Here is a 13,841-nt window from a genome sequence, read left to right as displayed (position 1 = left end):
GGGCAATGCACTCGCTACATGGGTTTCGGCTACATGGGTTTTGGCTACATGGGTTAGTCACACTTTATATTATTTAACTGTTTACTTTTGAAGAAAATACTTGAAGTACAGACTGCCTACAAGACCAGTTGTCTTTATTTTCATTTGCCACAGTTACTGCAAAGACACTTTATATTATTTAACTGTTTACTTTTCAAGATAATACTTGAAGTGCAGGATAAACCTCTTGCTGTCTGTTGATGTGCAATTAATATGGAAGGTTATGTACAAGATTATGTATAACAACAAGCACCTGTCTGTTCTACTCATTTCAACTTGCTTGTGAAAACTGCTAAAAGAATTCTGAATCTTTTGACATTTCACAACTTTTTCTTTTAACACTAACGCAAATAGTTACTTTCCTTGGTAATGAGTTACTTTTATGATAGCGTAATTCAATTACTAACTCAGTTACATTTTGGAAGTAATGAGTAACTAGAACTAATTACTTTTTTAAAGTAACGCTCCCAACACTGTTAATAAGACAATTGCCTTCCTCTCTGGCCCCTTATCTTATATAGTATTGTCCAAACGTTAATCCTAATCCGATAGCAAGGGTAAGCATTAAACTGAGACTGTAGAGTTGGAGTTGACATGTATGTGCTGACGTGGCCAATCTAAAATCTAATCCTTCTTAAATAAGATCTCCTTAGCTTTGGTGGTACCAACTTGATTGACACAACTTCGATCGCAGAGAATTCATGAAAGATGATGATGCAGGTGTTTTACTTAAACAATTAATGAACTCACTGGCTCCTTTCACACCCATACCTTTTAATTATAAATTCCAGGTGCACTCCAAGTACACTTCTGACATAACAGGTGTAAAATGTCAGATAACAAAGAAAAAGGCTATAAACACATACCAAGCTCAAACCAGTGATACAAGAAGTACAAAGTGACACGTGCTGACAGAAGCAATTAAGCAAAGGTCACAACCCACCCTGCCTATTTTTAGTCCATACATTTTTTGGGGAGGTCAGTGCTGCCAAGTTTTTCTGAAAACGTGGGTAGGTAGGGAGTGGCAAGAGGAGGGAGTACGTCAATGCAAGGTGCACGCCACGCCTGGCCGTGAGCAGTTGTGTGCATCATAGGTTGCACAAGTGTCTCCATGCCATATTATCGTATGGAGGCCGTACTTACATGTACTGCTCATGTACGGTGTCCTTACTCACTCGCATGCTGTAAGTGTGTGCAAATGCGATGAACATGAGATTTTTCCAGATAGAGGATTCCCAGATAGAAGACTTATTATAATCAGTGAATTATTTGTAACATTTCAGTGGCCGAGGATAGATAATGATGTATTTATTACACACACAGACACATAGTTGAAAATCGCGGAGGGGGAGGTGGGAAAAAAAAGCAGTCATTCCATTTCCAAATAAATACGAGCAATCCAGAGCAACTTGTGCTGTTTTCATCTTCATGACGCATCTTTTGATGCATCTTTTTGACTGATACATATATACATTTGTAGGAATGACTATTAATGAAAAGCTCGGCTGGAAGCTGCATATAACAGCAGATAAAATATTGGTATGTGTAAAATCCGATTCCAGAATTAGATCAAAATAAAGTCAATTAAATTAAAAAAAACAACTCTTATTAAATAACACCCTCATTCTTCCATATCTGAGTTATGGTGTGGAACTATGGAGAAATAATACGCTGATAATGATTATAAAAGTGAACTGATGAAGGATGAAAGGCCCACTCATCCTCGGATGAGATTTCAGATTTTTCTGGGAAAAAATAAATCAACTACAATATCGTTTAACATATTATTTCTAATTGATATTTAACTTCAAATATCTAATATATGCCTATATATATTTACAATAGTATCATATTGTTTGTTTCTCACGAAGAATGGTCTTCTTTGCCCACAGGACACCCAACCTGCACCCCAAAATTGAGCATACACATTCCACCTCGCTAATGACTGTAACAGTCATATTTAAATCATGCCTTTACACCTTTACATAGATACTTTGAAATCCAACCGGTACAGGGACGAATCCGTAGCCCGAATGCAGCAAAAGTTTCTCAAAATTACTACTGTGTGTCTGCGTGCCCCAAATCCGTACGGAGGCAGTACTCACTTTCCTACGGATCCCATAATTTTGGTCACGTTTTTTTGCAGGTAGACAGTGCGCACTTGCAACTACGGCGGGTTGTGGCCATCGCTTTAGGGGGAAAAAATTCAGGTGGGACAACGAATGTACTTACAATGAAGATGGGAAAATGAAGATTTGTAATTTCCTTCATGCTCATTAGGCTGATTTTGCCCACAATCTGCAAAATGTGTCAGATGAGATTATCGGGCTCAAACTGAGTTTTGACACCTTGTACTCTATCCTCCTCAAGAGATTGTCAACAGATTGTCAGGTAGCAAAGATGGAGGCCGTAAACACAGATCAAGCTCACACGCAAATCAATCAAAGATGAAGGAACCATAGTCTTCAAGGAAACTAAACAGATTGCTAAACCGGTGACACAAGATGAACAAAAGTACCAAGTTTGGGCGTGACGGATGCTGACAAGCAATAACGTTGATACATGGCAACGAGACAATTAAAATGTCAAGCTGCAAGACATTTTAGGAATGGGAGAGAAACATGACCTGCATGAGACAGGAACAAGAATCTTTAAAGCAGAATTATTGAAAGCAAGACAACAAATCATACAACCAGGGCTGTGAGAGTGGTGAAGAACCAGCAGCATGTGCGCTCCACTGTTACAGTAGGTGGGTATGCTTCACTCTCAACTCAAACTTAATGTATTAGGAATGTTACCACAACCTGACAGATCTGCTTTTATGCAGCTAATTTTCACATGTTCGCATAGCTCAGTTTTAGCTCAGCAAGGGTTGATAGAGACCTAAGGACAGTCCGCAGACCTCTTCTTATTTTTCTATCACAAAGACGTATTCACATCCTAACCCTTCTTATTCCTTTTGACAATATACTTCACTTTCTCTCACAGTGTCAGATTGACTCTACCTGGGCCTGTCACTATTTTAAACCATATGTTTACTGTCCCTTTTGGTTCCAATTTTGCTTATACTGATTCCCTCTGTATTTTAAGAATCAGGGTAAACAAAGCTTTGCCCTTTCCTTTGAACCTTTAGCTTGTTAGGCTGATTCTGTACTCAGCAACATCTGTGTCAGATGAGATTGTTAGGCTCAAACAACATTTTGAAGCCTTTTCTTTATTGTAAATTACCATTTTGACCAAAATAGATAGATAAATTAATGTGGTTTCTGACTTTCATTTAAAAAACAAACAAAGGTAGAGAGATGCTATGAAGGGTGGAAGTTGCATCACCATCAGTATAATCCCTGTGTTGTAATTGGAGATGCCCTTTGGGGAAGGTATGCATGGAGAAGTGCCCTCCAACCGATATAGGCAGTTTTATCGTTAATGCCCATTCTGTGGTCTCCCAGCACTATTCGTTGCAGTCGCCCGCCTGCCTGGTACCATTTCAGGCACTCCATTAGACAAAACCTCTCCAAATCCCAGTTGTATGCCACTGTAATGACTTTATCACCCTTCAGCATGGCCACTTGCTGGATAGCTACTCATCAAAAACATGTTGAACTAGCATCAGATTTCTGAAAGCCAAAAGAATATATTTTTCTTTTTAAATGCCATATTGTTTCTGTGGCATTAATTGAATATTCCTCTTTTTCCTCTGTTTTATATTAACTGTGTGGGGCCTTAAAAAAAAACCTTTGTTCAGGTTCCACCACCTGTTACTCCACCCAGCTCTGATATGTTAGGGCTTTAACACTCTGTCCTGCTTTCTCTGTAATGAGGTGTGCACAGATGTCACCTTCACAAACCAAGATACTGACCTCGAGGGGTAAGTCAAACGATGCGGAGGTTTGTCAATTCAATGAGTCCTTTGGCCTTGATTGTTGAAATAGAGTATTTATTGAGCACAAGAGAAGGCACAATTCAGCAAGACTGTGAGGTGTGTTCTAATGCTTGGGAGAGAAAAAAAAATGTCAGTACATAAGAATGGAGAGCAGATATACAAATATGTTTGTGCGTGCCCTTGTTTTCTGAATGAGAGGCATCTAACAAGTGTTGCAGGTACTGGTGACATACTGTTAAAAGTTTTCATTTTTGTTCCTTCATGATCACACGAGGAAACACAAACACTGCGAACAAAAGATAAAGCAAAAATACCACAATAAAGAAGAAACAACAAGTTAAAAAACAGAGTTAAAAAAACAAACAAAAACAACAACATCCTGTAGCCCTTACATCAACTATATTACACCAAAGCAGGCTGTGTAGCATGGATCCACGTTGCCCTTTCAGCCACTTACACAGAAGTATGGTTTGTCAGGAGCACCTGGAAAGGATCTTGCCACCGTTTGGATTTTCAACCACACTTCTGGAACTGATAAATGATGACCCAGTTGTGGGATGTGGGTGTGTGAAGAGGACCATCACCTGGTCTCAGGAGTGCTGCTTTGCTCGGACATGGATACCAAGGAATGTGCTAACCTGTGCAAGAGAGAACAAAGTAAGTACTGATCACAGTTGGGCCTGTGGGAAGATTCTGGTGTGACAACAAGAGAAGGCTAGTTTCTGATGAGACGTACTTCATACTTGCTTTGAGCCCAGAATGTGTCGGCCACGTTCGGGAGTGTTGGGTGTACACCAGTGGCTGGGGTTTGTAATGCTGTGAATGAGTTTACTGAAGGTGGGAGGGTCTAGTGAAATTGATGCGTCGGTGTGAACTCTGGATGTTATAAAATGACTGTTGAGATTGTGTGAGTGAGGCTAGGTGGAGGCTTATAGCAGCATTTTACATTTGGTGTGTTCCGTGTAAGAAACCTGTATTGTGAGTCTGGCAGGTTATATAATGTTTGACAGCTGTCAGTGATGAATGTGAACAATGTGACAAGATGGGTGTGTAATTAAGCAACAGAGCATGTGGATCTGATATGTGACAATCGAAGAGAATGTTCTGAGGGAATGAGGTGTGGCACAAGTTTCTGTCAAGTGTATGACAGTAATTTCAGGTCATGAGAAGTGGAGATGAGTGATGAGTGATACCTAAAGTGAGCATAAGAACTCTACCAAGCAGGTTGAATGGGCAATGCTATGAGATCAGAAAGCTATGTTTGATGGGTGTGGGATCTTTCAATTTCAATGAAAATGGAACAGAGTAAGCTTCTTTCCCAATAGCGTTGTTTGCAACTTGTGAGAGGTTGAATCTACCACTGAGCTTGATTTTTGGAGGAAAACCTTCAGACACAATGACTGAATTAGTAGGTCCTGAGTCTACCCTGAATTTTGCCATCTGTCCATGAATTTTTAGAGAGGGAAATGGTGAGTGCCTCTGAGTAGTATTCTGCATAAATGCCTGAAATGAGATGAGGTAAATGGGACAAAAAAGGGAGGCAAGGGGTCGTGACTCAAGGCTCTTTCCCTATCTATTGCAGTGTTGTGGGAGCGGAAGAATGTGTATGTGTGTGTGTGTGTGTGTGTGTGTGTGTGTGTGTGTGTGTGTGTGTGTGTGTGTGTGTGTGTGTGTGTGTGTGTGTGTGTGTGTGTGTGAATACATGTGTGATGTTTGTATTTTTAGAGCATACAAACAAAATAACCACTTAAATTTTACTTTCACAATTTAGATGAACCTCTAGCTTTAGGGTTGTTGATATAATTTTTTTCCTGGCATGTATCTACAATTGAGCTTCACGTTCTCTCGCGTTGGAGAATGCAGACATCTGGTTTCTATGCATCACGTTCACCTATTGACAGTTCAGGAGCCAGAAGGTACTTTTAATCGTGACATAATCTCACAGTGTCTTTTTTTTTTTTTTTTTTAGATCATCGTTCGGAATCGGGGTGGTTTTCTTGCGATGGTATGTGTTACTGCAATAGTCCACAGTTGCTGTATCCCCGTGGGCAGGTTGTAGCTGCTGAGGCAATGCGCCTACACGCTGCGGTAGCCGCTTCCACGGAATATTACGCATAAGCACAATTAAACGTGGGGTATTCCTCAGCTCATCTCAATGATCACGACTGACCCGGCCCATTGTGTCGCCCATTTTTTCACCCTCACAATAAAAAACAAACAAAATAAAATAAAAAATAAATAAATAAAAAACGGGATTTCTTTATGAATGATTCCCATGTTATTGGGGCCACACATCGGGCTCTCTTACCGGCGTGAAAAGCGCACTGAGAGACGGTTTTTTTCTTACCTTCCCACCGTTTGGTTGGCGAGCTGTCGCATCCGATTGAATTGCTTCTTCATCTTGTATTTTCTGCGTTAACACCTATCGGGGGAAATATTCCGCATTATTTCTGCTCAGTGTATCGCTCCGTCCCCCAGTGAGGCGCAACATAAAATCCAGACTGCCATGTTCTCCCTCCCTCATTGCAGGCTGCAAACACCGCACGATCCTCCCGAGATTACATATTTTCAAACGGCTTGTGTGGATGTATAGATTGCATCTATATTCGTCCCATTGCAGGCGTATGGATGGATGCTGGACCACTTCACCGCGGGCACCCACACGCAGAGAGCGACAGCAGTGACAAGTCGCGGCTGCGTGCGCACCGGTGCACTGTGGGAAATGTAGTGCTTTACGGTCGAAACTCATTGTTTCTGATTTCCACTGGGCTTTTAACCCCGAATCAAAATACTAGATCCCTGTGATACATTGTTACGCTTTATACAACTTTGAACAGCCATTTATCAATTTCTCATTTTGCTTATTTCATTTTAATGAGCTCTCGTCAAGAGAAGATGATGATATTTCTGAGGTTTGCTTTCCATCACCAAGCTTTATATTGTTATACTGTTCCGGTATTAATATTCAATCTTGAGATTCTTCCAAGTTCAATAATGTTTCATGAGAAGATGGTTCTCAAAGTCTTCACAATTTTATGTGAATATTTAGTTTCAGATTTTGCGAGATCAAGAAACTTGAAACGTCTTTGCTTCTCTGAATTGACCTCTCACACATTACATGTTATTGTTTTTCATATTATAAGTATTGTTCTCTTTATTATCCCTTGCTAATTTTTTTAATTTTTAAATTTCAATCGCTTGCTTCTCAAACAATTTCCCCTATTGTGGAACAAATAAATTATATAATTCTCATCATATTGCTGACTTGTAACCTCAACCCGAAAAATGGCTGGTTTTAATACACGGATCCACCCATCCATCCATCATCTATAATGCCCCATCCAAAGCAAGGGTGGCTGGAGACTATAGGAGCTCCATCACATGACAATAGACAAAGGAACAGACAGTCACACCCACTTGGTCACATATAGGCTGTTTTGCACTGACTAATGAAATTCAGATGAATGTTTTGGACTCAATCTGGAATTAAACAAAAGGAAGAAAAATAAATAAAACAGTAAGAACATGCACACTGAACACAGAAAGGCCTTGACCATTATTGTCTTTGTTAAAGAATAAGAGTTTTAATCACCAGCCATGTGATGTAATTTGGAAATTATCATATGGTGAAATGTATGATCTCATATGATGTATTTTGCATACTATCACAGCATAATTTTAATTGGAACTGGACTGGAATTCCCCATAAAGCTCTCTATTAAGTGACAATACATGTCTACAACAGCCACTGCTGTGTACGACGCATTGAGGGAACTTGGCGAACATTGCCACCTAGTGTATTTTATCTACCAGTGCAAATAAGAATGGGGCGTCAATAGAGCAAAATTTAAACTGGGCCCAACCTCTAAATGTAATAACTGACCTCTAAACCTAGTACTCCACCTTGACCGGTTTATTTTATATTACAAACAATACATTAATTGCACAAAATGTATTAAGCTAAAAATACAGTGTATTTAAAATTTCTTGGTGTATCAAATTACTTTTTCTTCATTGTGGAGACATGACCAACCTGGTGCAGCTATTTGCTGGTAACAGCTACTGATATCAACTGTCATGTTTTCATATTGCAATGATCACCTTCAAGTGGGATACATCTGTTGATCTGTAGTACTTTCTATATTTTTTTAATCTACAATAAAAACCCTCTGTTAGTCTATTTGCACACACTTTTGAATGTTGGATTGTCATTGCTATAATGTTGTTGTTCATGTTCACACTTTGCAAGAGGTTGGACCCTGGTGGAGGACCAGTTTTGGCCTGTGGACCAAATTTGTGACCCGCTGACATAGACTTTAGAAACAGGAACTTGTTTAAAGCCTAAAATAATGATTAATTGCATTGTCATGAGTAATGTGATCATAAAATTAGCCACAATAGTAAGAATTTGTGTATATTTGTAATACAAATACTTATTTAAATTGTAACATGTGGCTAAAATAGATTTTTGAAAAATAAAGTGATAATTTAGCCTATGCGTAATGGACTCTACTGTTTTTAGTGTTTGTAGCTAAAGTGTCCAGAAGGGGGCAATGCTGTCTTATAAACCACAAATCTACCTTTTCACTTCAATATGAGGGAGCAATTTTAGCCTTTTCACTTCAGTCGTCTTTTTTTTTTTTTTTTTTTAATATACTCAGATACAATGCAACACATAACTGGCTGGGACTCACTGTATTCTGTTTATTTGAGAATAACAAGATACTTATTTATTCTTTTATTTTATCTGTCCAATCCTATACCTTCACCTGTAACACATGCATTATGCACAATATTTTGTAATAGTGAAGCCCTACTGTATATAGATTCTAATCTGTATTACCAAATGGCCAGGGTGCTAAGGTAAGCAGCGATGTCTCAGTTTATGCTGCAGAGCGGCGCCGTTAGGATCCCTGTCAGAAGTGACGCCCTGTGGTTCAGTGACATCAGGCCTTAATAGGCCGACAGGTGGGCCGCACGCCGCCAGAGACTTCAGAGGCCAGTAGGAGTAAATGACACATAGAAATGGCTGTTTTCTACACTCATTAATCTCCCGCATTGGAAATTGAGATGGGTGGGGGAATCCCTCAGCCTTGATCTCAACCTTTTGACCTCGTCAGATCATTTATTTTCATTAGTCCTCACGATGAAGAACTGGCCAGCCTCAATCCAGACAACCACCCTACCCCTTCCCCCTAAAACACGGAGAACGTCTCAAACATCTTCTTAATTCCACACCCAGCCCCCAAAACGTAATGCTCTAGAGTTTCTCTGGACACATCTATATCAACATGAGTGAGTTCTTACATCTGAGTTTTCCTGTTATAAAGTTTCTCACAGCAAACTTTATGCCCACAAATATCAAAAAATACAACAAGATAAGAAGTGTGTAGTATGCGATTCTCAAGTCTTACAAAAGAGCTCTTTTATTTCCTGTCTGTTTGAAGCATACATGTCATCAATGCGCAACACTTAAAAAAAAAAAAAAAAAAAAAAAAAAAGTCTGAACAATTCCTCTTGTGGCGTCCCGCTGTTGCTGTCACTGAGTGGGATGGCGGAGTATTTTTCCTGCCTCTCCACCGACCCTCTGCTGGGCAGCTGGGGACTAATTGGCTCTTGCTCGGCCTAATGACGCCTCCTCTCGGGTCACAACCTCTCCACCTGATGACCCGTCGTTGCTACTGATACGTGAGCTGCACTTTGACAGTGACCTGGTCAGACACATTCTCCGTGGTTCCTGTGCTGAGGCAGCAGTGCCTTTTCCTTACATATGTATCTAAAAATTACATTGCTTGTGCATGGGCTTTGCTCAAATCAAGCCTGAGTCACCTACAAAGACTTTGATGGGACACAAACTCAGGTTAAAAGCTGAACAGTCAACAGACTGGGAAGATTGATGGAGTCGTCACATATTTGGTGGAGTCGTCACCCTGTTTGACATATTCATGGAGGAGGTGTGTGCAGAGCAACAGGTAAACAGAGAAAGACTCACTCAGTCGGCCTATTTTTTTCTTTCTTTTTAAATACAGAGAAATTATTTTACTTGTCACATCAGCACAATTTGGTTTGACCCCAAAAGCTTGAATGTTGAAAGGTATGTGCTGCCTTGTTGTTAATGTAGCCCTTGTCACCTGAAGACTGGGAGCAGACAGGCAAAGTTCAGCGTAGGCATTAAAGTCAGCCTTTCAGGTAAGCCTGGACACCGAGGCCAGACTTTGTGGTGGTCTTTAAAGGGTTATCTGGGGGCCATAATGAGCCTCAGCAAGCCTAGTGCCTGGCTTAATGAAAACACTGTGACATCTGAAGGGAGGGGGTATTACAGGTCAAAACTACAGGGGCTGTTTTAACATGCATCCAATGAAAATGATGGTTATCGTAAACACCTTTCAGACACAATAATCACGTGTCTGCTTCCCAGTCAGCCTGGACTATAGAGACACACGAGGAGCGGGATGGCTGATAGTGTATTGGACATAAGAGCAAGTGTACCGGGAAGTAAAAACACGAGAACCAAAATATTTATTGTTAGTGCAGTTAGCCAATTAAAAGCATGAGTGTGACCCAATAGGTCCATTGGTTTTAACTGATGTCGACTATTGTGGAACGTTGTCATGCTCCACTATGTGATGAAAATGAAATATTCCAACCTGAAACTGATACCAATAGGAAGTGGTGAACTACACTTATGGAATTTAAATGAAAATGTTGCGAAAACTCTTTTGGGCGTACGCTGCTTCAGATCCTTTCAAGTTGCTCACAAACTGCAGTGAAAATGTTAAAGAGAATAATGTAACCAAGGGGTCCAACCTAATAAAGAAGTCAGATGTGCAGTATTTATACAAAAAGCTAGAATAACATTAGAAATAATTTTTGCCCGAAGCCAAGATATTAGCGAGGGACACCACCTCTCCTTTCCCCAAAGTGCAGGAGAAGGAGGAGAATGAGACGGCGTCCACCAGGCGGCGATTCACCATGTCCACTAAGAGTCCATGCGCACACAAAAAATCTGCTCCCAGGATGGGCACGGATACAGCAGCCATCACAAAATCCCATCCGAACTGACGGCCATTAAAACACACATTCACGAACCTGGTGCCAAATGTGCGGATGGAAGTCCCGTTAGCTGCATCCAGAGCCCTTTACCGCCGCTCTCGACGTTGCCTCCCGGATACAGTATCTTTAATGAAGAGCAGCGTTCCGATGTCCCCGGCGCTCATGGCTGCTAACGAGTGCCGGGTCTGGCGTTTCCCTGCACAGAGAAGGAGCGGGGCGGCGTGCAGCGCTTGGCTCTGCTCCAGAACCGCCGGTGAAAAAAACACAGCTGGTTGTCATTCCTGCGCCGATCCGTAATAGTCCCAACCGCAAACGGCGCTTCCTCCTCCGGCCGGTGTTCCGGTGGCTCCGGCAGGACTGCATGCACTCCGTACTGCCGTGATGCGAGCAGGAGCTTGTCTGCCTCTTCCGCCAGTCCCCGATAGTCCTTTGTGTGCACGAGTGGAGAACTCGCCAGTGCCGTGCGGACTGGAGCTGGGAGTTGACGCAGAAACAGGTGGATAAACAGGAACTCCGCGTCCCCCGATCCCCGCAGCGCCAACATGTTCTCCATCAGCTCCGTTGGTTTACTGTCTCCCAAGCCGTTGAGAGACAGGAGACGCTCGGCTCGCTCGGCGTCGGAAATCTGTAACAGCCGCAGGAGCAGAGTCTTGAGGGCGGCGTACTTTCCTTGCGCCGGCGGGTCCCGAAGCAGCCCCATCACTCGGTGGGTGGTGGAAAAGTCCAGAGCTGCGACGACGTGGTAATACTTGGTGTCGTCGGCCGTGACTCCCCGGAGGGGTTATATTGAATGTAGAAAATATCCATTGCATTACATCACATGTTTACACTACAATTACTCAGTTCAACTGGCAGTACTCCCATGGAGTCCTGCCTGGTTTTCACTTGGTAGAAGCTGAAAGAGGAACTTCAGCCCCTACTGAAAACTTTTCCTACTGAAAACAAGCGAATGCCACTCCTTTTAAATTGAAAGGGCAGTGGCTTCCCATTACACATCAATGTCCATTGATCGGTTTTGAAACTATCGCCTTTTACAGCAACTTTCATGAACTTCCACCACAAGTACACAGAGCAAAGACAATCGAGATCATCACACACAGTGTAAAGGGCAACTGAGGGCTGTGTAGGTCAGATCAAACCCCTTGGCGCACTTGTTTTCTCAACCAGGTTATCTGTGCTCATGCACTGTGGAAATGCAACTGCTGGGATTGACATGCAAACACCCACAGAGATATATCATACACAGCAGTGTCTGAGAGATGAAATAAGGGGCTTAGATGAAGGGGGCAGGGTTGTCTCTGGTGAAACCCTGACTGACATGGCAGCTCCGGGGTAATCCTGCTAATCCTCTGACAGCTCCGGGGTGCGGTGGGACTGAAGGCCTCTGACCCTTCAGCCAAGGAGGCACTGACACAAATACACAGACCAAACTTTTGGTGGCCTTTATAATTCATAATCACATGCCTTTTTACACATTTGTGTGTGTGGAGTTTGAGTCGCTTCTCCACCACTTCTCTTGTATGCATTGTCGAATACACCAACAGCATTTGTTTACCATTATGAATGTTCATGCAGCCTGTTCGATCCAACTCACTCAACAATTGTTCTCACAGTACCATGGAAAGTGTAGAATTGTTAGGAACATTTATAATAACTCACTTAATATTCAATTGGTGTCAAATAGATTGAATATATTGACATGTGTGATGCAAGAATAGGTAGAAATCACATGTGGTCCAGGACAAATCTGGGTTTACAGATCATAAAAAAAAAGATTAATTGTACCCATGAAATATTATTAATGGATCCATCAAAAGTTACAACACATAAATCGTTGATTTGTGATGATTGACAGATGTGTAGTGATTGTTAGTTTTACCACAGTAATAATTTAATTCTCGACATTGATTATTTTTTTCCTTCAGCAAAACACTGAACTCCAACCTGCTTCCAACAAAGGTTGCGCATCTTGCAGCTGTAGTTTGGATTATATTCCGAAAGCATTAGGGGAGCTATTTTGTCAAGTATATGTAAAGAAGTATGAAGCTGTGATCCAAATTTACTTGCTTCATGTAAAGTTCTGGGCTTAAATAGACAGAAAATAAGTAGGGTTGAGAAACGATATTGTTAAATTGTGCGTCACAAAGCTGTTAGTTTCCAAACTGTTGTATTTTACTAAACGACCTCATATATGTTTCCTGTACTGCTAAATGCAGAGGTGAGCGCTTTTCTGGCAATCATTCAATTTCTGCATCTCAGAATCGAGTCAAACTTGGAGGGTACGAAGGGAAGAGACGTGCTTTATCTTATATCCCGAAAAAAAAAAATGCGTATTTGGCAATAGGTCATATTTACCTCAGAATTAGGAAAAAATTATAATAATAATAAATCCACACTTTAGGACAATATCATGAAAAGGAACGTACTTTATGTTTCCAAATAAACCTTGTACATGTATTAAGCGTGTGTCGAAACAGGCACAGTTCGAGGCGTTTAGTTTGAAATGACACGAAGGAAAAAGCCTCTCCACCTCCTCAGACTTGATGCAGCTGCCTGGTGGAGATAATTGGAGCTCTAAAGCCCCGTCTCCACCGCACACAAGTGCCGGGACGGAGCGGAGCGGTACGGAGCAGTTCGGAATAGAGACCCCGACCGAAATTTTGGGTCGCGTCCCCACTGCAGAGAGGAGCGTGAAAAGCGGGCGGGGCTAATGAGCTCCGCAGAAATGTGACATTATAACAGAAAAGAACGTCGTCAGATGTAGATCTTATGAATCCTCTGTTGTTGTTTAAATTCTCCACTTTGCACTGTTATTTTTTGCAGCGGAAAAAAAAAAAGTTACTTTTTCCAGCAGTCATTTTTTGGA

The 13,841-nt window shown here is 41.5% G+C and overlaps 1 long non-coding RNA gene across 1 annotated transcript; it reads right to left on the bottom strand.

Annotated features, from left to right (window-relative positions):
• Nucleotides 1-4,025: 4,025 nt before the first annotated feature.
• Nucleotides 4,026-11,144, bottom strand: LOC308141857. The gene is made up of 3 exons (XR_013936983.1): nucleotides 11,012-11,144; nucleotides 6,270-6,344; nucleotides 4,026-4,560 (listed from the first exon to the last, which is right to left on the bottom strand). It is a non-coding gene; the product is annotated as an uncharacterized lncRNA (long non-coding RNA).
• Between the last annotated feature and the right edge of the window lie 2,697 nt (nucleotides 11,145-13,841).

Source organism: Blennius ocellaris (assembly GCF_963422515.1).
Source record: "Blennius ocellaris genome assembly, chromosome: 16".
Taxonomy (NCBI): Eukaryota; Metazoa; Chordata; class Actinopteri; order Blenniiformes; family Blenniidae; genus Blennius; species Blennius ocellaris.
Note: the sequence above shows the minus strand (reverse complement) of the source record. Positions and strands in the feature narration are given on the sequence as shown.